Source organism: Schistocerca piceifrons, chromosome 2 (genome assembly GCF_021461385.2).
Source record: "Schistocerca piceifrons isolate TAMUIC-IGC-003096 chromosome 2, iqSchPice1.1, whole genome shotgun sequence".
Taxonomy (NCBI): domain Eukaryota; kingdom Metazoa; phylum Arthropoda; class Insecta; order Orthoptera; family Acrididae; genus Schistocerca; species Schistocerca piceifrons.
This window is the reverse complement of record NC_060139.1, coordinates 916,930,371-916,958,327: the sequence shown is the minus strand read 5'-3', so window position 1 is coordinate 916,958,327 and position 27,957 is coordinate 916,930,371. Positions and strand designations below refer to the sequence as shown.

Here is a 27,957-nt window from a genome sequence, read left to right as displayed (position 1 = left end):
CATTAGTTTCGAGGATTTATTACTGCTCTCGGTAAACATTTCTTTTTTCAGTTTGACGCTTGCACGTTTTGTGGTCGTTCCCGGAACTACTATGCCCGCTATTTAGTAATTGGATAATATTCAACATATTGGCACCTCTAAGTTCAGACTTTTTAAGCTATTCTTTTTGAAATATCTTTTATATGGCAGCAAGTCGAATATAAATTTGCTGCACCTTCGTTCTATTTTGTTGTTGTTGTTGTAGGAAGCACTTGAAAATGACCTGCAAGGCCGAAATTGGCCAATTGTTCGCGTTTTAATAAAGTGAATAAGCAGTAGACGAGGTGGAAACTTCACAATATCGTTAACAAATATAGTGCTGTGGCCACCATAGAAGGGAAATAAGGAGTTGGATACGTACGTTGAGAGCGAAGAGACGACCAGATCCTCTTCCAGAGTTCCAGCAAGCCGGGACTGCGTCACTCCCGACTCGCGCTCCTGCAACAGAAATAATGCCATACAGCTCCACCTCTAAGCTCTCCGTGTTAAAGGATACGGCAAAGCGGAATAATAAATTACGATAACAGCCACGTGTGGACAGGTGCCAATCCTAGAGCGATGGTGGTAGAAAGGCACAGGTTCGCTGTAGGATCTATATGTGGGTAGGATTGGTGGGTGATAATCTCATACATTCTTACATTTTACAGTACTCTTAATAGGATTTTTTATATATGGCAACGACGAGGGTCACCATTTTAACAGCTGCAATTGCTTACACATTTCCATGCAGCATGGTTCTCCTATATATCTTAAGTAATACGCGAATCAGAAATTTTACTAACTGAAGTTCGACAATTTGACGGAGAAGATTAACCATCAAATCTACACTGGTGTGTAAAATTAAAGCAACAAACCGAAATTTTACAAGATTGCTTTTATTTTGCCACAGAACAGTATAGTCAGGTGACAGTAAAGTAGAGACAACAGAAACAAAACGCAAACAACTGCAACACGCATAACGGCAGACAGAAATGCTTTTTGTTTTTACCCAACTTAACGGATTTACACACACACATTCCTACAACAGGTTAATACGCCCAGTATGAGGTGTTACCACCTCTGGCAACAATGCAGGCCGGACAAACGACGAGGCATGCTGTGAATGAAGCCATCAATCTCATGTTGAGGCAGTAACGCCCATTCTTCCTGCAACGCTGTTCCCAAGTCTTGAAGAGTGGTTGGTGGATGCTGACGTGATGCAACACGTGTCCCTAGTGCATTCCAGACGTGATCTATGAGGTTCAAATCGGGAAAGCGGGCAGGTCACGACATACGTGCAATATCTTCCGTTTCTAAGTAAACATCAACCACGCTTGCTCTATGACAGCCGGCCGAAGTGGCCGTGCGGTTAAAGGCGCTGCAGTCTGGAACCGCAAGACCGCTACGGTCGAAGGTTCGAATCCTGCCTCGGGCATGGATGTTTGTGATATCCTTAGGTTAGTTAGGTTTAACTAGTTCTAAGTTCTAGGGGACTAATGACCTCAGCAGTTGAGTCCCATAGTGCTCAGAGCCATTTGAACCATTTTGCTCTATGAGGTCGAGCGTTATCGTTCAGCAATACGACGTCTGGGCCCACAGCATCTCGCAACAACCGCACATGTGGTCCGATTTACCCTTACAGTTTCATGAAGCGGTGTTCGAGAGGTCAACGTAATCCCTGCCCACACCATTAGGGATCATCCTCGATACCAGTCTCTCTCCACAATGTTTGGGTCCCGAAATCGTGTTCCACATTCCCTTCAGATGCGAATCCTTCGAGAACCAGTGTCCAGACCAAATCGGGACCCTTCTGTGTAAAGAAAATTCGTCCACTGTTGACGGCTCCACTCTAGACGTTCTCTTCTGTGAAGACGCGTCAGGGATACATATATATCAGGTATCCAACAATAAAGGCCACTCTGCCGTAGCCTTCTGTACACCGACTGCGTAGCTACAACATGTCCACTGGATGCTGCGAGGTCAAACGCCAGTTGCCGTGCAGTATTAAGGCAGTACTATCGTGCCCCTACAGCCAAATAACGGTTATCTCTTTCTGATGGTCTTCGGGATACAGTTTCGATCTCCACAAACTGTCGCCACATCCGAAAAACAACAAACGACTCACGTTAAGCCATCGGGCCACATGAGTTTGCGACTGTTCCGCTTCCATTCTTCCTATGACTCTCCACCGCAGAGAGCCTGGTAGGCGTCTTCTTTTTGCCACACTGCACCGTCTGTGACTGTGTATTCAGCGACAGTGGATGTGGGACAACCCGGCAACACTATCCCTTTTGATAGGTGCCCTGACGTTGTCAGTGGCGTGGTTGTCCGTTGATCAGAGTTCCATATTCCGAACAGGACACGATCGTACCGAAATCTGTTGACAGTTTGTGCAATTATGTCGTGAATTAGGCACAGGACGGGGAACTAGAGGTTTGCTCTTTAATTTTGGACACCAGTGTATTTATTGATTTCAAAAGAGCGTTCGATTCAGTAAGCAGGGAAACAGTAGATATGTCGCATACGTATTTTGAAGTTAAAACAAAATTAGCTGACATAATTTAATATCTAGATCTACATACGAACTCTGCAAACCACTGTCTAATACAGGGTGTATCATAATTAATGGCGTAAAAGTATACAGTTGAAAGTACACGACACCAGAAGCAAAAAAGTCTCGGTAAAAATAGGGTCGAAAATGCATACCTTAAGAGCTACATGCAATTTTTCATCTTCGATACTGTGAAACAAACCTCTTCTACTGCAAGTTCTTTGCTTTCCATATTTGGGAACTGGCAGAATGGACCAAAAAAAGAAAAAGAGGCCAGTAAACATGTGCTCTAAAAAGCATTCCTTAAGAGCTATGAGCACTTATTCATCTTTGCTACTTTGAAACACAACTCTTCTAATGATCAAGTGCTCGTAGCTTTTAAGGTATGCCTTTTAGAGCACATGTTTGCTGGATATTTTTTTCTTATTCTGGTCGATACTACCACTTGCCAAAATATGGAAAGCAAATAACTTGCAGTAGAAGAGATTTTTTTCACAGTATCGAAGATGAAAAATTGCTCGTAGCTCTGAAAGTATGCATTTTCGACCCTATGTTTACCGAGACTTTTTTGCTTCTAGCATCGTGTACTTTCCACTGTTTACGCCATTAATTATGATACACCCTGTATATTGCAGCAGGTGCTTAGTATTGCGACATATGTTAGGGTTTCTTCCGGTTCCAGTCTCGTATGGTTTTCACACACCATTATGGGTCGCACTAGCGTTTTGTAAACGGTAACCTTTGTACACTGAACGTATTGTGCTACTATCCTGGCAATAATGAAGTCTGCCAACTGGCTTACCTGCGAAACACATGATCATTCCATTGTGTATCTTTGCAAAAGTTGCACCCAGGCATTCCTATCAGTTAGCTGTTTCCAGCTGTGACTCACTGGTGATGTAGTCATAGAATACTACTTTAATGCGTTTTTTGAAGAGCACCATTTTACATTTCTGAACACTTAAAACAAATTATCAATCCTTACATCACTTTGAAATCTTACTAGCATGAGACTGTATATTGCCCAGCTTTTCTCAAATATTACTTCATTATACACAACGCGTCAAATGAAAAAAGTATGAGATTGCTAGTAATTTTGTCTGCCATGTTAGTAACACACAGCATAAAAGAGCCACAGCATAAATCCCTGGGGAGACCAGTCGATGATTCTCCATCCAGAATACGTGATGCATCCCGCGCACTAAGAAATTCTCAATCCAGTAATAAAATTCGTTTGATATCGCACATAATCATACTTTTGTGAATAAACCCTGATATGATATAGAGAAAAATGCTATTCCGATGTCAAAGACTGCATCCAACTGCCTCAATCGAAGGCTTGAAAGGATGTCGTGCAAGAAAACTGGGTTTCGTAAAATCAATTTCGAAACGCATTTTGGTTGGCATGTCATTTACATAATGAGATTGGACAGAAGATTTGGGGAGCACATTTTATATTCTTCTTGTAAACTGGTGTGACAGTTTTTTTTAATTTTTTTTTAAATCACTGTCACAGAGATCTACGGTGCAGTATGATTCAAATCGGAGCATACCAGGTATAGAGTCTGAGAGGAATTCTGTTAGCCCTGCAGCCTTAATTTTAGAAATTCTGGCTGTTTCTCAGGGGCACTCATACTCATGTACACACACACGCACACACACACACACACACACACAGAGTCGCCCCCCCCCCCCCCTACACTTAATATACATATAAACTGTATGCTTCTCGTCGTACACGTCAACGGCCATCTGCCCGATGGAGCATAAAACGTTATTCACCTGAAAAGCCACCCGCCATCATACAGTGGAGACACGGGTCTGCTGTGGAGGCCTACTAGCAGCTACGTTCGCTGAACGGTCGTTGAGGAGACACTGTTGGTATCCCCTAGGTCCACCTGGGCGGTCAGTTGCTCAACAGTTGCTTATCTGTTTGCCCGTACACATCTCCGCATCGTCGTTCACCCCTCTTATCTATGGCCCGTGGTTCACAACAGTTGTCTCGGCGCCGGTTTTAGACAGCGCCGATTTTCCATGGCCCCTGCACTTTAAGCACGGCGCACGGGAACAATTTACAGACTTCGCCATTTCGGAAATGCTTCCACCATTGCACCGAAAGCCAAAGATTAAGCTCTTTTAGACGCCGTATCAGCCCCTCTGTCTCCCCATGACGACAACGACAGCACTGTTTTCCGCATCCCCTGACACGCTTTATGTACTGATAGTGCTGCCACATGCCGTTTGTGAGAGGTTACTGCACGCTGTCGTCGAACACAGGCGGTGGTCACGTTAGTGTGACTGGACCGTGTATATTGTCTGCTGCTAGTGAATGCAGTATCTGGAGATGCTTTGAAAGTTATAGCACTGAAAGAACTAAGATCGCCCAGCTTAGCATTAGGAAGCAATGTTTACGTTAAACTGTGTGTCACATCAACAATTGTTCTAAATACAGAGCAGGTAACTAATTCTAACAATAGAAGAACATGAATTTTAGGCAAGGAGCGTTTCAGAAGTGAACTATAAGTTCAGAACTAGAAGAGGGCAGTACTTTCGAATCATGAATGGCACAACCAGCCCTTAGCTCATGGGTTCCCAAACCGGAGGGCGCGCCCCCCTGTGGGGGCGTGATGATGTTGCAAGGGAGGCGCGGGTGGAGTTAGCGGTATAAACCTAATATTTCTTTTTAATATCGATATTTTAATAAAAATGGATGTGCAGGTATTAATGATAGATTATGGTGCTAAATGCAATCGTTTGGCGTCCCACTTCCCACAATCCTATCTCAATAACCTATCCTAGAACATACAGCTTTTGAAGATCACGTTTAGAATGTCACGTTTAGAATGTCACACACAGAAACTCTCAAAATTACGAAGGCGATATGCGTTAATTCTAATATATCAGATTTGTAAACAACTTACTTCTGACAATTGGAGGCTGGCCGAAGTGGCCGTGCGGTTAAAGGCGCTGCAGTCTGGAACCGCAAGACCACTACGGTCGCAGGTTCGAATCCTGCCTCGGGCATGGATGTTTGTGATGTCCTTAGGTTAGTTAGGTTTAACTAGTTCTAAGTTCTAGGGGACTAATGACATCAGCAGTTGAGTCCCATAGTGCTCAGAGCCATTTGAACCATTTCACAATTGGAAAACAGAAAAGTCAGGTATTAACTATTCCGTGCATTTGTACACATGAACTGAACATAATCATGTCATAACTTTTAGCCGTAGTAGGCTAAGTTCATCAGTGTAATAATCACTTATACTGCGTAACTGCAAAAATGCCGTTTTATTACCCTGTCAACCCGCGGATCCCCATGTGATGCGATTACAGTGACTTTAATAGACTGTATACGCTTCAAATGAACTGGCTGGTTCGTAATTTGGACGCCTGGGTTATGCCCTTTGTCACCAGAAAAATGTGCACGACGTAAATGCGAAACTGGTACAAGTGTTCGTTCTGAGCAGAGTACTTCACGCCGTTCTGGAAACATTGTTGTGAGTGCTAACAATGAAACATAACCCAGCTAGGTAGACAATGAAGTCCATTAGTGAGGATTATTATTTTTTTTTTTTTTTTACTACAGCTCTTTCATTCAGATTACTGATTTGACAAAACAGTTATTTTTCTTCTGACTTTTTGAAATACGGCATAATTTCGTTTGAAATTAGTGTACGTTCTTTGCTGCGACAATGGCTTCTTTTGGCACTATGCATAGTTTCCAGCGATGTATGAGGTTTATCCATGACCTTACTTAATTACTGTGAAATTTGACAACTTATAACGTTTCATTTATAAGTAACGAAAGATAGGGGGCACGAAAACGATTTTCGCATAAAACCCCAGGCTGCACTGCTCAGAACAGCACCGCAGAACAGGTAGCAAATTCTTAGGGTGCCTGTGGGCTGTTTTCGCCGTAATCCGGGAAAAGCCCGTTTCTGACCAGCGAGAGCCCTGCTCGGCCAACAGGTCGCAGACAGACAGTGCACTGACTACCTGCGCTGCGGCTGGGCTTCCCCGTTCTTCGCCCCACTCCTCACAGGCAGTCATCTGAGGTGCCGACAGACGACAGTAGCTTTCCTCTATTTCAGTTGGTTGCTTGCAGTTGTTGACACATCTGATGTATTGGATTTTGCTGAAATCGCGTTGAATCTTTCACAGTTGTGCCTCGGTAAAATCAGTGTTAGTGCGAAATTATACTGTTAACTTCTTGTTTTCTTTTTACTTCACCACGAGTGTCGTGAAAAAACGTGAATATAATGATGATTATATCAAATACGGTTTTGCTTCTACACAAAAAAATGGTGTTGACCAGCCGCAATGTGTTATTTGCTATGAGGTATTGAGCAATGATTCCATGAGACCACCTCGTCTGGAACGCCATTTGTGGGCAAAGCATGGTGTATTGAAAGAGAAGCTGAAGGAATTTTTTGCTACAAAATGTGATAATTTGAAACAAATGAAGTTGGACACTGCTGGATCCTTCGCTCAGACATCAGAAAAGGTACTGGAAGCCTCGTATGAGTTATTGCTACTTATTTCAAGGACCAAGAAAAGTCATATTATCGGAGAGACACTAGTCAAACCCTGTTTGTTGAAAGCTGCTGATATTGTTCTTGGGTCAGAAAGTAAACAAAAACTTTCACAAATACCGCTTTCTGACAATACTGTGAAACGTCGGATTGATGATATGGTCGAAGACATACAAAATCAATTAGTTACGGCTGTCAAACAATCGCAGTTTTTCGCAATACAGTTATACGAGAGTACTGATGTTGCGAATTGTTGCCAACTGCTAGCTTTCGTGCGCTATATAGAAAATGAAGCAATTAAAGAAGAGTTGCTGTTTTCTACAGAGTTAAAGTCAACTTCAAAAGCAATTCATATAATGGCAGCCGTCTCTGAATTCTTTTGTAAAAATGAGTTATCATGGCAGAAACTGACAGGCGTATGCACAGACGGCGCCACATCAATGCTTGAATGTCGCTCAGGATTCGTGCAGATGGTCAGAGAAAAAAACCTTAGTGTTACTGCTATCCACTGTGTAATACACCGTCAAGCATTGGCAGCTGAGACACTTCCAAAGGAACTCATTGATGTCTTGAAACTGTGCATCAAAATCGTGAATCATATTAAAAAGAGCGCGTTAAATTCCAGGTTATTTACGGCTCTTTGTGAAGAGTTGAGAGCAGAGTATAAAACACTTATTTCATACAGAAGTACGCTGGCTCTCAAAAGGAAATATGCTAGGAAGATTATTTGAACTTCGAGACAAGTGATGCAGTTTTTGGAAAATAACAAACTGAATTGTATATGGAATTTAGAAAGCCCGGTGTTCATGTTGCATTGGCTTATCTGTCAGATATTTTCGAATCTTTAAACACATTGAATTTGAAATTACAAGGTGGAGAGTGAAACATAATTTTTCATCGGGATGCCATCAAAGTATATACTGATAAGTTGCAACTATGGAAACGTAAAATTTTAGCCTGGAACTATTCCTGCTTTTCCAGGTTGTTTGGAATCCTGGAAGAAGCCCGATTTCAAAACAATTTTAAGGATACTGATACTAAGAGTAAAATATCGAACCATTTGCAGCACCTCATTGATGAATTCTAACGATACTTCCGTAACAGTTGTGATGATAAAATTTATTATAGGTTAGCGACGGATACATTTCACGTTGACGTGGATGTGTTGCCAGACAGGCTACAAGAGGAAGTCTTAGAAATTAAAAATGATTCTGCAGCGAAGTATGACTTTCAGAAGATGGATAAACCTTTATTTTGGGTGAAATATCCCACGGTGTTTCCCAGCACAGCAGAACAAGCACTGAAACTGTATTTACCATTCTCAAGCACTTATTTGTGCGAAAGATCATTTTCAGCGGTAGTGGCGATAAAAAATAAGCTTAGAAGTAAACTCAGTATTGCCAATGATTTACGTTGCGCAGTTTCTACTATTCAGCCAAGAATTCAAAATCTTGTAAAAAATAAGCAAGCTCATCCTTCACATTGATTTATTTGTTTGTTTCTTGCCATATGTGTGTGGAAATAATATTTTTATAATAAATACGTCACATTATAAGAGAACTTGTTATTTTCCTCCTAACTATCCTTACATGTAGGCAATACTGTAAAATTACAAAAAACTATTTCGAAGAAACAATTTAAAATAAACATAGTGAATCTGATTTAAACATAAATACTGCGTGTGATCCTTATGGATTCTGATGTTACGTGTGGTATGTTATTTCAACTAATAATAGTATTGCTTCTCGATGAAGACACAGCCAAAGTTTACCCTAGATATGACAAGCGAAGAGTAGTCCTAAAATCGTATACTGGTGAAGAAATGGTGTGCAGCAAGGGAATGTAATCAAGGTAAGGAAGTTGTTTTATTCATATTTTTTAAAGTTCTGTGTAGTCTGCACGATTATTTCATAAACTTATTTTTTATTTTTTGTCTGGTTCTAGGAACTGGGCCATTGTCGTCGTTCGGTAGCTGTCGTCGTTGACATAAATGCCAACCTACGCGCAGTGACAATGGGGAGCACTATAGGCGTACAAATCAGTGATGTTCGTTAACACCGTGACTGAGTGACTATTTTTGATAATGAGTGAAAGTAATAAGCTACACTCAACTTAAAATATGCCTGCATCCTCTAATCTGCAAAGGTCGCAACTATTTTTCCTTGTTTATCAAGGACTCTCTTTGCTTTAGGAGTGGCTTATAATCACTAGACTAGACTGATGACGTAATAATTGCGACTCGATACATTAACAGCCCACCATGTTACATGACGTCACCATCACAAATTTTTCAATAGTTTCTTGATAATTAATAAAAATCTCTATTTTTTTCTTTGGGGGGGGGGGGGGGGGAAACACAGAAATTTTCTTTTCGGCAGAAGGAGGGCGTGACAAACAAAAGTTTGGGAACCTCTACCTTAGCTCATAATTTACAAGACGCTGGAAAACAACGTCTTCAGAAACATTCAAACGTCCATCGAGTCTCTGCACGAACTCTACGACTACCGTCCGAGTCCCAGAGATGCCAGAGATACTTCTCAACTCTAGAGATTAGATCAGATTAGATTAATACTAGTTCCATGGATCATGAATACGATATTTCGTAATGATGTGGAACGAGTCAAATTTTCCAATACATGACATAATTAAGTTAATTTAACAACATAAGTAAGTTAATATAAAAACTTAAAAAATTTTTTTATAATTTTTTTGTTTTTTTTTTCTTAATTTATATCTAAAAATTCCTCTAAGGAGTAGAAGGAGTTGACATTCAGAAATTCTTTTAATTTCTTCTTAAATACTTGTTGGTTATCTGTCAGACTTTTGATACTATTTGGTAAGTGACCAAAGACTTTAGTGGCAGTATAATTCACCCCTTTCTGTGCCGAAGTTGGATTTAATCTTGAATAGTGAAGATCATCCTTTCTCCTAGTATTGTAGTTATGCACACTGCTAATACTTTTGAATTGGGTTTGGTTGTTAACAAATTTCATAACAGAGTGTATATACTGAGAAGCTACTGTGAATATCCCTAGATCCTTAAATAAACGTCTGCAGGATGATCTTGGGTGGACTCCAGCTATTATTCTGATTACACGCTTTTGTGCAATAAATACTTTATTCCTCAGTGATGAATTGCCCCAAAATATGATGCCATATGCAGGCAATGAGTGAAAATAGGAGTAGTAAGCTAATGTACTAAGATGTTTATCACCAAAATTTGCAATGACCCTTATTGCATAAGTAGCTGAACTCAAACGTTTCAGCAGATCATCAATGTGTTTCTTCCAATTTAATCTTTCATCAATGGACACAACTAAAAATTTTGAATATTCTACCTTAGCTATATGCTTCTGATTAAGGTCTATATTTATTAATGGCGTCATACCATTTACTGTACGGAAGTGTATGTACTGTGTCTTATCAAAATTCAGTGAGAGTCCATTTACAAGGAACCACTTAGTAATTTTCTGGAAGACATTATTGACAATTTCATCAGTTAATTCTTGTTTGTCAGGTGTGATTACTATACTTGCATCATCAGCAAAGAGAACTGACTTTGCCTCTTCATGAATATAGAATTGCAAATCATTAATATATATTAAGAACAACAAAGGAACCAAGACCGACCCTTGTGGAACCCCATTCTTGATAGTTCCTCAGTTTGAGGAATGTACTGATCTTTGCATATTATGAGGACTGCTTATTTCAACTTTCTGCACTCTTCCAGTTAGGTACGAATTAAACCATCTGTGCACTGTCCCACTCATACCACAATACTTGAGCTTGTCTAGCAGAATTTCATGATTTATATGATCAAAAGCCTTTGAGAGATCACAAAAAATCCCAATGGGTGGTGTTCGGTTATTCAGATCATTCAAAATTTGATTGGTGAAAGTATATATGGCATTTTCTGTTGGAAAATCTTTCTGGAAACCAAACTGACATTTTGTTAGTACTTCATTTTTACAGATATGTGAAGCTACTCTTGAATACATTACTTTCTCAAAAATTTTGGATAAAGCTGTTATAAGGGAGATTGGATGTAATTGTTGACATCAGATCTATCCCCTTTTTTATGCAAAGGTATAAAAATAGCATATTTCAGTCTATCAGGGAGAATTCCCTGTTCCAGAGAGCTATTACACAGGTGACTGAGAATCTTACTTATCTGTTGAGAACAAGCTTTTAGTGTTTTGCTGGCAATGCCATCAATTCCATGTGACTTTTTGCTTTTAAGCAAGTTTATTATTTTCCTAATTTCAGAGGGAGAAGTGGGTGAGATTTCAATTGTATCAAATTGCATAGGTATGGCATAGGGAAACCAAGAGATGAATACACTAAGCAGATTCAGAAGGATGTAGGTTGCAGTAGGTACTGGGAGATGAAAAAGCTTGCACAGGATAGAGTAGCATGGAGAGCTGCATCAAACCAGTCTCAGGACTGAAGACCACAACAACAACAACAACAACAACATGGCCTCTTCCATTAACTGCCTAGCATCTTCTAATGAACACCTGGATCCTACTATATCCACAACATTTAGAAAATGATTATTAAAAATATTTTCAACTTCTGACTTTTTGTTCGTAAAGTTTTCATTCAATTTGATTGTAATACTGTCGTCCTGTGCTCTTGGTTGACCTGTTTCTCTTTTAATGATATTCCAAGTTGTTTTTATTTTATTATCAGAGTTGCTGATTTCAGACGTGATACACATACTTGTGGATTTTTTAATAACTTTTCTTAATATAGCATAGTAGTTTTTATAATGTTTGATAGTTTCTGGGTCACTACTCTTTCTTGCTGTCAGATACATTTCCCTTTTCCGGTTACAATATATTTTTACACCCTTGGTAAGCCATGGTTTGTTACATGGTTTCTTACGAGTATATTTAACTATTTTCTTGGGGAAGCAGTTTTCAAATGCATTTACAAAAGTGTCATGAAATAAATTACATTTTAAATTGGCATCAGGTTCACGGTACACCTCATCCCAGTCTAACTGCTGTAGGCTTTCCCTGAAATTTGCAATTGTTAAATCGTTGACTCAACGTACTACTTTGGAGGACTGTTTATTACTGCTGAATGGAGCTATGTCGTATATTGTAACTAGCTGTGCACCGTGATCAGAAAGACCATTCTCAACAGGCTGAGTATTTATCTGGTTAAACTTATCTTGGTCTATAAAGAAGTTTTATATCAGTGAGCTGCTATCCTTTACCACCCGAGTAGGAAAATCAATAACGGATGTCAAATTGAAAGAACCGAGTAATACTTCAAGGTCATTTTTCCTATTACCCTGTTTCAGAGAATCTACATTGAAGTCCCCACAATTAATAATTTGCTTCCCCCTGTCTGACAGATAGCACAACAAGGAGTCCAAATTTTTCAGAAATAGATGAAAATTTCCCGATGGGGACCTATATACAGTTACAATTATAAATGTGCCAATCTTTAATTTAAGCTCACAGGCACATACTTCTATATGTTTCTCTACACAAAACTTTTTTGTTTCTATACTTTTTGCACAATGATAACTTTTGACATATATGGCAACTCCCCCTTTCTCCATATTTTCTCTAATTACATGTGCAGAGAGCTTATATCCACTTACATTTACCTTATCCATATCAGTAACAATGTGATGCTCAGACAAGCATAGTATATCTATTTCATCCTCAGCTTCTAAATCTTCTAAACAAACCAGAAGCTCATCTATTTTATTCTTTAAACTCCCAATATTTTGATGAAATATACTTACAGTATTCTTAATTATGCTTTTATGAGAACCTTTCCTTATTCTAACATTTGCAGTACTCTCCTGTCTGAGTCTCTCTTTGTGCTTAGGCCTAGTTCCTATACCAGTGGTCACATGTTGTTCAGAGAGGCAGATTATGTCAACTGGGTTGGGTGACTTTAATTCATCAATGCAAAATGGTTCAAATGGCTCTGACCACTATGGGACTTAACATCTATGGCCATCAGTCCCTTAGAACGTAGAACTACTTAAACCTAACTAACCTAAGGACAGCACACAACACCCAGTCATATCAATGCAATTACCTAGGACTGAGATACAACTTGGTGGAGATAAAATTTCTGGTGATTGGTGAAAATATATAATTGACAGCTGTGATTGGTGATCCAATGTGATAGAATTGTGCTGTTTAATTTCTTTCCTAAACTGAAGATTTGTTTCAATCCTGACCTCTCGTAGAACTTGACATCTTTCTGTCTTACCTATCCTAAAAAAGGTGCTGCTCCAACACCTGTAACCACTGGTATTTTACCATTGATGGCAGTGCCTCCCCCCTTAAATTTCCTGCTATTACCCCAGCCAGTTTACCCTTCCCTTTCCTGTTGAGATGTAGGTCGTGCCTGGTGTAGTCCCACCTACTGAGAGAATAAACAGGAACCACACCAATAGGAGACCCCCGCACCCGACCCAAGCAGCCGTTCCAACTCCAAATTAACTCTCCCAACAGAAGAGTTCAAATGAGGCCGGTCATGGCGTCTCAGGACAGATACAAATTCAACAGTGGTGTGTCTCGACGCCGACGCAATCTTTACCAGGTCACACTCTATACTGTACCCAGGATCTCTGTCAATACTGTTCCCTGAGGTAAATCCTTAATCCTCTGTCACCATCCAGACTAGCACTTGGTTTGAGCAAATTTGTGACCTGGTATTCTGGTCCTAATTCCTCCTGCAGAAGTTGGCCTACACCTCTGGCATGAGAACTGCCTAACAACAAAACTTTCTTCCTTCTCGATGACTTTCCTACATTCTTTTTCAATTTCCTATTGAAAGCTTGTTGTGCCCTCTCTACATCTACCTCTGCTTGAGGCTCATCAGTTTCTAACTGAAACAACAGGTCAAACTTATTTTTGACATTTTCTGAAGAGAATCAAGGCAGTTTTAAAAAGCACAATCCTCGAGAGTACGTTGAGTGCAGTAGTAATGCTCTCTATAGACAAAGGCAATTTTTCAAAGCACACGTAACTTCAATGCTACTTTTTTGTTTCAAAGAAAGACAGAAGTATGTGTTGTGTATGCGAGAACTTAGAAAATGGCTCTGAGCGCTATGGAACTTACCATCTGAGGTCATCAGTCCCCTAGAACTTAGAACTACTTAAACCTAACTACCTAAGAACATCACACACATCCATGCCCGAGACAGCATTCGAACCTGCGACCGTAGCGGTCGCGCGGTTCCAGACTGATGCGCCTAGAACCGCTTGGCCACCGCGGCCGGCTATGCGAGAACTGTTTGTAGGTATGATTCTCTATCACGAATAGATGATATTGAAGTTATTTTAGAACAATTTATACAGAGTGAGTCAGGGGGAAAGGTACGTGTTTTGACGGGTGAAAGCATTATTGATTCTGTACAAAAACATTGATGTCGACATTTGTCCTACTCCGAATGGTTTCCGAGAGAGAAGACTTTTAATGTACATTTCTATTTATTTTCTGTATTATTCATTGTCATTATTTACAACGTACCACAGTAGTTTAGACGAAGTTGAGACGGACATTTTCATACAGTACACTTGTGGTCTATCAAGTCGGAAAACAACCTCAAACTGGCTTACAAAAAGCACCTAAGCTACAGCGCACAAGCATCGCGCGACATTTTCAATATTCTCGTGATCTCTCAGAGCAAAATGTTAGTCCTAGACAAAAAATAAATAGGACCTTTATTGTTGCAAATTTAATTTAGTTTATTTGCGTACTGAGACACGTTTTCGTTGGAATGTGCGGTTTTAGAGTTATTAAAGAAAAACATACAAAAGTGATGTTAAACGTGTTCTATCTCGGAAACCATTCGCAATAGGGCCTATGTCCATATGAAGTTTTTTGTTCAGAATCACTAATACTATCGCGTCTCAAAGCATATACCTTTCCTCCTGTCTCACCCTCTATTATTTATAGCTATATTTTGTAATAAAATTATATGTATTTTACATAAAGTCTGTAATGGTTAATATGCATGGACGATTTTGAATCCGCAGTTGAACAATCAGCTGTTTCAGCCCTGAACCGCTACAGAGTGGGGGAATTGGTCGAATGTGAGAAAGAAAAACCTGATAGAATCAATGAAAGAAGGTCAGTTGACAGTTGGGAGCTGAGGGGAGAGAGAGAGAGAGAGAGAGAGAGAGAGAGAGAGAGAGAGAGAGAGAGAGAGAAAGGAGTGGGGTGGGGGTGAGAGGGTGGTGGGGAGAGAGATGGATTAGAAACAGGAAAAGACGTACCTGGAAGAGAGACGGTAGCTGCAACTAGATCCCAGGGGCCTGAGAGCGACACATTCCTTGGCCAAGAAGCTGAAATCTAATTAGCGGAAGTGCTGTCCGACACTATTATATACATGCCTGGTGCTCTACTCAAGAGCGGCTCCGCCTGTGGGAAGTACGACTGGCTCCATGCGTGCCACAAGGGAGTTGAGGCCTCTCCACTTAATTTGAAACTCTGTGGTCACCATGGAAGGGGAAGCGGCAACTCAGTAATGAAAGTGCCTCTTAAAAATAACATTTTTATTTGCCATTTTCACTTTCAATGGAACTCGGAAGAGTGCAGTCGCAAACATCGGGTTCTCTAGAGGCCTCACCTTTTACAGTCGAAAGTAATCCTTCGAAGCAACCCCAGTTGTAATCAGCATTAATACTGTAACAGCCATCACCATTTACGTTAGAATTATTCCTTTTAAAACATGAGGTATAGCTACAGCTTCATTTTAAAGATCATTGAAATGAACCAATTCTAACGCTAATCCAGATTATTTAGTGTCCTGTGTATCATTGGTATACCTACATCTACTTCGAGATATTAGAGTGGCCAACAGATTTAGCTGGAACGCGCATCGAACTCGCTCGTTTCTCGTAGCGTTTTCAGGTAATGGGCCAGCGAGAAACTAGTGAATCGCTCGAGTATAGGAGCTGATGAACGAGGTAACTCGGTCATACTACTAGCGGAAGAGAAAACGATGAAGCGTGATAATGAAACTGCACAGGCGATAAACGTTTCGACTTTTGTATTTCCTTACCCTCCAGCTTACATACATCGCAGTACCAAAAAACAGCAATTCTTTTCGTTAGTTGAGCTTGTACTTAGAAGCAAAGCAAAATGTTTGTTCGCTATGGTCATATAAAATATTTATGAAGCTATTTCAGGACCTTTCCGTGGAAGAAATTATGGTTACCACGATGTGACATACGAGTAATGCTTTGCGTTCCTCTCTCTCTCTCTCTCTCTCTCTCTCTCTCTCTCTCGCAGTGAGCGTAACCCACAGAACTAAGACTGCCCCTTTCAGCCACTATCTGAAATTAAAAACTTTATAGACAAAAATTCGTTATGTGGAATACAGATCCCTGTTTTGTTCCCTCACCACTGCAAAACAGTGAAGCACCTTTGGAAATTAAGAAAAAAGCAAAGACGAAAATAGTATGCTGATTATTCCCATAATGGTTCCAAGCTGTAAATCGGTGGACAGTTTGGTAAATAAGAAATGTTATTCAAATTTTTCAATGCAATTTTCCTAAAATATGTTATAGAGATTTACTGAACATTCCAGATCCTGCTTTACTTTTTTCTAATGCTACATCTACCGATGTTGCAGAACCTTCGTCTGTGACTGATCTTTTTGGCTTTTTGGGTGTGAGACAACTTAAACAACATTATAAGCTAAAGAAGTGCACCATTTTCTATAATTTTAGTGCGCCAGTTGTGAGACTGAGGTGGAGCTTTAAGCATACCCCTGTGAGGCTATCGCCGGCCGGAGTGGCCGGGCGGTTCTAGGCGCTACAGTCTGGAACCGCGCGACTGCTACAGTCGCAGATTCGAAACCTGCCTCGGGCAAGGATGTGTGTGATGTCCTTAGTTTAGTTAGGTTTCAGTAGTTCTAAGTTCTAGGGGACTGACGACCTCAGAAGTTAAGTCCCATAGTGCTCAGAGCCATTTGTACCATTCGAGCCTGTGAGGCTATCAAGATCTGAACGCGGTGATCTGTACACTGAATAACCGCTCGTCAGAAGATCATGTGGAATATTAAGGCAAAGTCGCGCAGTGAATATTGTGGAACATGGGAACTTCAACAGAGGTTTCGCAATTAAACATGAAAAATGGGTACTATAGGCTACATAGAAATAATGAGGAAGCGTTTCATCAAATATATTGTGACCTCAAGTTTTATTTATTGCTAATAGGCTTGGACTCGACTACACAACTGATGAAATGGGTTATTGAACGTATATGATAATACCCTGGCACAGGGAGCGGGAATTGGAAAGGAAATGCTAATAATGTCAGACAGTTTGCTACGTTCACGTAACCACCAATGATTGCTGAATTTGTTAATAGATTAAAGGAAATACGAGAAAGGTACGTATTTGAACCAATACGCTTGCCCAAGCGCATGTTGAACTCAAATAGCTGAGTGTATGAATTAATTCAGGAAAGCAAAACCCCAACTTCAAAGCAAATAACTTCACGTCCCTTTCGTCACGTCGTATGAAAATGCTGCACATATGCCATCGCTCTAAAACTCAGATGCAGAGAATGGCTGCAACGGAAGACGGAAGTTACAAGTTCAGCCCGAGCATCTGTCACTGGCTCTGAGGCAGCGCGTCTCATCATGTTCCCAGCTGGAAACACAGAGAAAGAGTGACTGTTCCGTCTCTGGAGTTCTATGACGAAGTTTTTCCTCTTTGAAACTATAAGACCAAGTGTTCCTATCCTCTTCTACTTAAAATTTTGCTGGTGCTGCTAACACCGGCTTCTCGTTAGTCAATCGTTGTGAACATTCTACGTTCCGACCCATGAAAAATTCATAAAGTATCTCTTAAATAAACTGTTGTGGTTAACCAGTAATACAGATTTTACTTTTAGAGTGGTATAGAACACACATTTTCTTGCACTATGATTCTGGTTTCACTCTTATGCCAATGACAGCGACTGCACGTAGACACTCGCTAGTTTTCCTCCCTGCAACAAAAATAATCTATATGAGCCCATCCTCGGCTCGCTTAAAAAACTTATGCATCATTTCCTGCTGCCCTTCTATGAGTCCAGCTTATTTGTCTCATTCAGTGTGTCTGATATCTTCCCATACCCTTTCGGGTCCTTGTCTTTTTAGAAAGCTTTCACTGCAGCTAACAGCGCCAATTTACAGCAGTCCGATCTACTCCCTTCTCCTGTGGCTGATACAGGGACGCTGTGGTCGTTCCAAAGAGCGGCCGTCGCTCTGTGTATACCGGCCAGCGACATTGCCTTTCAGCGGAAGACCCATTTGCGATGTTACCCTTATAGCCCTTGCGATCTCACAGTCAGCCAACGGACTCAGCTAACGAAAAAGTTACGCTTATATTTCACCACCATACAGAAATGAAATAAAGAAGTACTAATTACATTCACAATGGTTAGTGTTCATTTCAGTTACTTGCATGCTGTCATTCTTCGCTTATAATTTGAATTGATTTGATAGCCTACATTGAATAGTGGGTTATTAATCAAGTTACGGAGCTGATTTGTAAAAACTGTCTCCAACATAATTTTCTAAAACTGTAAGAGATGTGAAAACGAACTTACGCATAAAACTTTTTCCAACTCATAGGGGAGATGCTACAGCAACCAGTAATATACGAGGCAAAAATAAACAGTCTCCGTTGCAGGGTTGTAACAGTTATTTATTTACCGATGATGCATTTCATGTGATTCAGTGTTCTTCAGATTGGCTAATATGAGTATTATATGGCGTTAGGCACATGGGATACTGAGCATACAAAATGTCCCAGCAAATAACTGGCCTTGTCAAATATTCAGAAAAATTGCGCGGCGTCCTTGTTGAGGTATGTAACGTAGTCCACTGACTACACAACAGGGCCAGGCCTACACAGATCTGTCACCATACAAACAAGTAGTTGCTCATCTTTGAGCTACACAAACAGAATTAGGCCCAGTATTAGATGATGGAATCTATCCACAAAATAATTAAGGAAGTTCGATGCATGTGCTTCTCTGAGCTGCAGACGGCCGCGCGGGATTTGCCGAGAGGTCTGAGGCGCTGCAAGCACGGATTGTGCGGCTATTCCCGGCGGAGGTTCGAGTCCTTCCTCGGGCATGGGTGTGTGTGTTTGTCCTTAGGATAATTTAGGTTAAGTAGTGTGTAAGCTTAGGGACTGATGACCTTAGCAGTTAAGTCCCATAAGATTTCACACACATTTGAACATTTTTTAGCTGTAGACGTTGCCTCAGGAGAGGAAGTCACAAAACTGACGATCATCCACCCACCCCTCCCCTCCCCCCCTCCCTTACAGTAAGGAAACAAATTTCTTTGGTGCAGACGTCACTAATTCAGCCAGCTTCCCAAACATGAAAATCAATAACAGCTTATATCACAAATTAAACCGTGAGATAAGTGTCACGTTTCCTCGTACGTGGATGCACATATAAACACACACACACACAAACACATACACACACACACACACACACACACACACACACACACACCATATATGCATTATAATTTTAAATATGAGGTTAAAAGAAATTTTTATACATTTATCAGTATTTGCCGAGTGACTGGGAAGTTGTTTATTTGTGTACGTGTCACCACATCATTAGTTGCTAAAAACTGTAAGTAGCCTCTTTATGTGTTCGTATGTTGTCTGCGCCGTGTAGCGCTCTGTATTAATAACTCTGACAGTGCACTCTGTAAAAGACTCTGTGGCTAGTTGGACTAGCACTTGGAGGTGAACAGCCAGTAGTGATGGAAGTTGGGAATGAGTAGTCAGTAGTGATGGACGTTTGAGGTTAATAATTAGCAGTGTTGGAGGTTTGCAGTATTAGCGCTAGCGGAAGGTCTGAATGCGTATCCGTCATTGAGATTTATTATTGATGATTCTATAATTTTGCTTGCACTGGTTGTCGCATGATAAAGGTAAAATCTGCTAAATACATTGTTAGCTCTGCAACAAAATCTTTCCTTTGCTAACCACATGCCTAGTAGTAGTTAGAGCCTTCAGTAGTTAGAATCTCTTATTTAGCTGGCAATATTGGCGCTGCATTGCTGTAGTTCGTGGAATGAAGATTTTCTGTGAGGTAAGTGACTTATGATATGTGTGGGTTATTGTTATGGTTTCTTCTTATTCAGGGTCATTCTTTTGTATTAATTATTTGAAGTCAGGTTATCATTTTTGAGCAGTCAGATTGCGTTGCGCTAGGATATTGTTCAGTTTCATTCAGCAGTTTCAGAATTAAATAACGTAGAAGTTTCAGCTTCTCAGTTATTTCAGTTTAAGTAAAGCATTTTTAAAAAGTTTGAAAACGTTTGTAGACTAGTCAATAATGATTATTGTCCACCTTCACTAGAGTCGGGGTGGGCAGCCGATCATAATGATTTTACGAGGGGCGTTCAATAAGTACTGCATCACATTTTTCTTTCTCGCCCAGTTTCGTTCGAAAAAAATGCAGAATTTTTTGTGGGCCATTGTGAAATATTTTTACATCAGCGCCTTTAGTTTAATCACGTTCCCACGGGTATCGGCGCTATACGTAGCCTTCAAAATGGCTTTTATAACGGGGGTTCGTTCCAAGCAAGGAGCTGTCACTGAGTTTCTTTCTTTTGGACAAAAACCGGAACACATCAGATATTCACGGGCACTTCCAGAATGTCTACCGACACCAGGCAGTGAACAAAAGCAAGGTGATTCGTTGGGCGAGGCGTGTGTCATCACTGCAACAAGGTCTCGCAAACCTATCCGATCTCCCGCGTACTGGTTGCCCGCACACAGCTGTGACTCCTGCAGTGCTGGGACATGCGGACACACCCCTCCGAAGAAAAAGTTGAAAGTCGTATCCTTAGCAGGTAAAGCCACGGCTACGGTGTTCTGGGACTCTGAAGGATTTATTCTGTTGGATGCCCTCCCTCATGGTGCAACAATCAACTCTGAAGTGTATTGCGCTACACTCAGTCTGTCACTACAAGAATGCAAACGAACTTCTCCTTGCCCATGACAACGCAACACACAGAAGTCTGCACACCCAACAGGAGCTCACAAATCTTCACTGGAGTGTTCTTCCTCATCTACCCTACAGCCCGGATCTTGTTCATTCCGACTTCCATCTGTTTGGCCCAATGGCTGATACACTCTGCAGGAAGCAGTACTTGGATGACAGGTGCGTTATTAACGCAGCAAGACGTTGGCTCTCACGTCGACCAATAGAATGGTACCATGCGGGCACATAGGCCTTCCCATTGAGGTGGCGGAAGTCTGTCACACTGAACGGAGATAATGCTGAAAATGGGATTTTGTAGCCAAAAGAGTGGGGAATAATATGGTGTACTGGAATCGTGAATAAAACCAACCCGCTTTCAGGGAAAAAGGTGTTTCATTGCTTATTGACCGCCACAAGTAGTTTCCTCTACGCCGCGTTGGCACAAGAATGATTGAGTCCATGTGCTGTCTAAACGTTCCGTGCATGAAGCAGAGGCGAAACATTGTCGCAAGAAACTTCCTGTGATACAGGCCAAAGACATGTCATGGCCGTGAGGGAATATTCGTAACTATTTCCCTTGCATGAGCATGAAACACGCAGTTCGCTCCTCCAGTTTACTGGTGCACATGCTGGAATAGGCCTACGCGTGGAAGCTGTTGACTGTGACAAGACTCCTTCCCCTTGGTACTTGTCTGCGATATGTTACTCTCGCTAACAAAGCCCCCTGCTGCGGCTGCTGTGGAATGTCGCTCCGCAGAACACCGCCTGCTTTCAGTCACTGTGGTGGAGGTAGTGTGGTGGGGTTGGCGGGATGGGGTGGGGGGGGGGGGGGGGAGGGCACTACGGTAGCGTGAAACTCCTAATCACTGGCTCAGTCTGTCGACAAACACTCGATCTGCGCCAACACAGTCCACAAAGCAAAATGTCAGGGGGCGTCTCGCAGGGCCATGAAGCGATTTAACAAATGAAAAAAGCTGCGCCACTGTAAACACGCTCATCCTATATCATTAATGACGACATTGTCTGTGTTTATGAAGTTACTACATAAACACAGACACTGCCGCCATTAATGATGTAATCACGCCTGGTAGGGCTAAAATGACGAATAAAAAGTAACATTTGTTTTTTTAAGCTTAGTTTCACGAATATGCAAGCATCTGGATTGTGACTTTGTGACGTGTGGAGGTTCGGAGCGCCACTGGAGGCGTGCTTGGATAGCCGAAGTGGTTAAGGCGACCGCTCATGACAAGCGGGAAATTCTGGTTCCAGTTCCGGTACGGCTCAAATTTTCGTTTGACGCAAGTGGTTGACAGTAGTACACATTCACAATATGTGAATCATTTCATGATACTCTCGTGCTACTCAATACATCCTTCCACTTTGCTTAGGTTAACCGTCGGTCGGCCAGGCAGCCCATCAGACACACACACACACACACACACACACACACACACATATATATATATATATATATATATATATATATATATATATATATATATATATATATGTTGAGGTCAGATATAGTGGGAAAAAGTGCAGTGGCACCAACTGCAAGCTATCTGATCATGCCAGCATAGCGCACAGTGGACCAGAATACTGAGTACCTGTTCAAAACTAAAAAATGTGCCAAAACATGGCCGAAAATGAGTATAATGTGGTTTCTGCCCCTTCTCAAAATGATTTTTCTATCCAACCAAAAAAATTCAAAATGGTGGATCCAGTATTGCGGAAAAAATTTGGAAAAAATGAGAGAAGTGGAAAAAAATGTTGTCGGCGAATATATATATTTTATTTATTATAAATCAGCCTATGTTACTGTCTTTATTACAGAAAATATACATTAGTAACAAAAATTGAAAGTTTCATAAGCCACCTTAATTTTGTTTCTCTTGTGCATCTTGTTGATCATCTATATTCTCTTCTTCATCTTCTTCTTCTCCGACGCTTATATCCTCTTTCTTATATTCTCCATCATCGTCATCATCTTGTTCCTCCTAATCCTCTGCAACAGGTACCATGGGGGCAAAAGCTTCAGGCGACAAAATTTTCACTCTCCTCAGAGATGGTTTCCGCAATGAAGAAATATAGGGATTGGTTGTTGCCAGAAGTCTCCGCAACATATCCTCCAAATTTCCCACACGAGGAGACTTTCAGGCAAACCTTAGGCAATATTGTCTTATTAACTTGTTTGTTGATTACTGTCCATTTTCCGAAAGTTGACCGATTGGTAAAATTGTCGTATTTACATTTTTATTTTATAATAGCTTGCCAGGAATGTTACAGAAATATCAACTGTATGATTGTGGGTGAATGTGTGTTTTATTCGTACTTTACTAGAAGTTTCAACATTCGTACCTCAGTGTAAATATCATCATTTTGCAGCTGTCACTTAAAAATGGCTCAAAGCCGGAGTTAAGACTAGTAGCTCGATTGTAAGACTGATTCGCTAAGACAATACTATATACTCAAGGAATGAAATATAAGGCGGACTGTCGTGGAATCTAAAAATTGTCCTTTTTCCCTCGCGTTTTACAGTTTCTTTGTTTTGCATTCCGGTAAGAAGTTTATTAGCAAAAACAATTTTTAATTCATGATTAAATGATGAAGTAAGTTTCCGTAACTAATTAAATAACTACTGGATGGGCCCCATTTAAGGAAAAGTTTCGATCTGTTTTTGATGAACAAAAATATTTCATCCAAAAGACGAGGCAGTTTTCCATCTCGCATACCTCGGCACGCGGCTCACAAATGAAGCCACGTTGGACCTGAAATTTAATCTACGAAAGAAACAGCTGGCCGCTTCTAAGGCCGGAATTCAATAGAACCAACATTATTCTAACCGGCCTATTAAACAAAACATCTTAACCGCGAACATGTGCTTTTATGTCTGGCCACGTTTTCACCAGTCCGGTCCACTGTGCAGCGTTATAAACACAAAATCAAATTGACGAACTGCAAGAAGAGGTGTCATGATGAATGCGAAAATATAAATTCGGAAAAACTGCGTAATGTACGCATTATCGCACGCAAGAAAGATACAAAGTAAACGCCCACAGTCGGCCACGGTGGTCGTGCGGTTCTGGGCGCTGCAGTCCGGAACCGCGGGACTGCTACGGTCGCAGGTTCGAATCCTGCCTCGGGCATGGACGTGTGTGATGTCCTTAGGTTGGTTAGGTTTAAGTAGTTCTAAGTTCTAGGGGACTGATGACCTAAGATGTTAAGTCCCATAGTGCTCAGAGCCATTTGAACCATTTTTAAACGCCCACAGCGGTAGTAGAGGTTTATATGCCGAGTAGCTCCAAAGATGAGGAAGATATTGGTTTAGTGTCGACAGCACTTTAAAGTTTGTACATGTGAAATTCAGCTAGATAATGTAGTGTTTATATTAGGAGACTGGGAGCTGTTAATAAAGAAGTGTGACTCCCTATTATGACCCTGTCAGATAAAAAGAAGAAGTTATTAATCTGTAGCGATTTCAGTGTAAACTTTCTAAGCAATTCTGATATGAAATTAAACTAGAAGAGTTATTAATGACATATATCTTAGAATCAGTGATCAACTTCCCTACACGTATAGCTCAAGACAGTAGCGCTCGAATCGATAATGTATTTGTACAGCAAGAGGATGTAAAACTAACACATGCTTTCTCTGTGGTAAATGGATTATCAGATCATGATGCACAGCTGATTAACTTACAAAACCTGACAGGATGTACAGTTCAGAAACCATTAAGTAAAAGTGTAACGCTGCTCAACCTGGTATCTACAGAGCACTTCAGACAAGGTTTAAGAAATTATTAATTGGAAATATGCATATAAAGAGCCAAATGCTAATGACAAATGCAACATATTTCTTGGTATATTTATATCCCTTTTTGAACGTTGCTGCCCCCAAAAATTGCTTAATGTAACTCTAAACAGTTTTAAAAGAAACCTTGGATTACTACAGGTGTTTAAGTGTATTCAGAAAGAAAAAGAAAATTGTATGAGACAGTAAGAAGACCCAGAAGTAATTTTACACTATAAAAATTATTGTAAAACACTGAAAAATATAGTCAGAAAATCAAAAAATATGTATATTAGAGGTGAAATTAACAACTCAGACAATAAAATCAAATCAATATGGAATGTTGTTAGAAGAGAGCCAGGAAAAGTAGCCACTGGGATAGGTAGTATTACTATTAAAGAGAATGATACCATCCTAACCAACAGTAGAAAAGTAGCTAATGCATTAAACAGCCATTTCTTAAGTATAGGTGAAAGAATTGGTGGGAATATCTCGAAATAAAAAGCCAAGCAGTACATGGAAGAGTCAGTTTTGAGAATCCTTGTCAAGTTAATTTTCATCTAACAATCTTTTGTGAGATAAGGGAAATCATTAAATCTTTGAAAAATAAATGTTCTGTTGGAGTAGATGACGCCTCTAACAAGATATTAAAACAACGTGGAGCAGATGCATCTGATCTTCTGAGTCACATCTCTAATGCATCACTAACTCAAGCTATTTTCCCAGACAGGTTAAAACATGCCATTGTCAAGTCTCTCTACAAAAAAAGGGCACCACAGGTGTCAATAATTATCGGCCAGTATCTTTGCTTACAGCATTTTCAGAAACCATCGAGAAAGTAACGTACTCAAGAGTGGTTCCACTGAAACAGCAATGCACAATTTCACTCCCCACATAATAAAGTCTTTTAATAGTAAAATATCGCCAATAGGAATTTTCTGTAACTTATCCAAAGTATTTGATTGTGTGAACCATGACGTCATGTTACAGAAATTACAATTCTATGGTATAAATGGAACAGCATATGAGTGGTTTACGTCATATGTACAGAACAGGAAGTAAAAAGTTTCTTTATGTGGATTAAGTGATTTAAGGAAGTTTCACACTTCATCTAACTGGGTTGAAATTACATTAGTTGCTCCTTAGGGTTCAATCGTGGGTCTCCTGTCTCCTTCTGTTCTTGATACATGCGAATGACCTCCCTTTTTATTTCTATGGTAAGGAGTGCAATTCCTTCAATAAATGTAACACATCAACAGAAATCAGTAGACAGGGTAGAGAATACTAAGTTTTTGGGTGTACATATAGGTGAGAATCTTAATTGGAAAATTCATACATTGGATCTCCTAACGCGACTAGGTTCAGCAACTTTTGTAATCAGAATAATAGCTAATTTTGAGGATATAGAAATTAGCAAGCTAACATACTTTGCATCCTTTCACTCTCTGATGTCATACGGAATAATACACTCCTGGAAATTGAAATAAGAACACCGTGAATTCATTGTCCCAGGAAGGAGAAACTTTATTGACACATTCCTGGGGTCAGATACATCACATGATCACACTGACAGAACCACAGGCACATAGACACAGGCAACAGAGCATCCACAATGTCGGCACTAGTACAGTGTATATCCACCTTTCGCAGCAATGCAGGCTGCTATTCTCCCATGGAGACGATCGTAGAGATGCTGGATGTAGTCCTGTGGAACGGCTTGCCATGCCATTTCCACCTGACGCCTCAGTTGGACCAGCGTTCGTGCTGGACGTGCAGACCGCGTGAGACGACGCTTCATCCAGTCCCAAACATGCTCAATGGGGGACAGATCCGGAGATCTTGCTGGCCAGGGTAGTTGACTTACACCTTCTAGAGCACGTTGGGTGGCACGGGATACATGCGGACGTGCATTGTCCTGTTGGAACAGCGAGTTCCCTTGCCGGTCTAGGAATGGTAGAACGATGGGTTCGATGACGGTTTGGATGTACCGTGCACTATTCAGTGTCCCCTCGACGATCACCAGTGGTGTACGGCCAGTGTAGGAGATCGCTCCCCACACCATGATGCCGGGTGTTGGCCCTGTGTGCCTCGGTCGTATGCAGTCCTGATTGTGGCGCTCACCTGCACGGCGCCAAACACGCATACGACCATCATTGGCACCAAGGCAGAAGCGACTCTCATCGCTGAAGACGACACGTCTCCATTCGTCCCTCCATTCACGCCTGTCGCGACACCACTGGAGGCGGGCTGCGCGATGTTGGGGCGTGAGCGGAAGACGGCCTAACGGTGTGCGGGACCGTAGCCCAGCTTCATGGAGACGGTTGCGAATGGTCCTCGCCGATACCCCAGGAGCAACAGTGTCCCTAATTTGCTGGGAAGTGGCGGTGCGGTCCCCTACGGCACTGCGTAGGATCCTACGGTCTTGGCGTGCATCCGTGCGTCGCTGCGGTCCGGTCCCAGGTCGACGGGCACGTGCACCTTCCGCCGACCACTGGCGACAACATCGATGTACTGTGGAGACCTCACGCCCCACGTGTTGAGCAATTCGGCGGGACGTCCACCCGGCCTCCCGCATGCCCATTAAACGCCCTCGCTCAAAGTCCGTCAACTGCACATACGGTTGACGTCCACGCTGTCGCGGCATGCTACCAGTGTTAAAGACTGCGATGGAGCTCCGTATGCCACGGCAAACTGGCTGACACTGACGGCGGCGGTGCACAAATGCTGCGCAGCTAGCGCCATTCGACGGCCAACACCGCGGTTCCTGGTGTGTCAGCTGTGCCGTGCGTGTGATCATTGCTTGTACAGCCCTCTCGCAGTGTCCGGAGCAAGTATGGTGGGTCTGACACACCGGTGTCAATGTGTTCTTTTTTCCATTTCCAGGAGTATATTTTGGGGTAACTCAATACTTAGGCAAAAAGTATTCACTGCTCTAAAGAAAATGGTTAAAATAATGTGTGGGTCTCAGTGTCGCATACCTTATAGGCATCTGTTTAAAAGATTAGGAATTCTTACAACAACCTCACAGAACATCTATTCAGTGATGAAGTTTGTTCGCAACAACATGGACCA

The 27,957-nt window shown here is 41.3% G+C and overlaps 1 long non-coding RNA gene across 1 annotated transcript in view; it reads right to left on the bottom strand.

Annotated features, from left to right (window-relative positions):
- Positions 1-399: 399 nt before the first annotated feature.
- Positions 400-27,957, bottom strand: part of LOC124773931 — a 264,164-nt gene continuing 236,606 nt past the window's right edge. The window contains exon 3 of the long non-coding RNA XR_007014971.1: positions 400-477. This is a non-coding gene — a long non-coding RNA (uncharacterized LOC124773931). The remainder of the gene's footprint in view (positions 478-27,957) is intronic.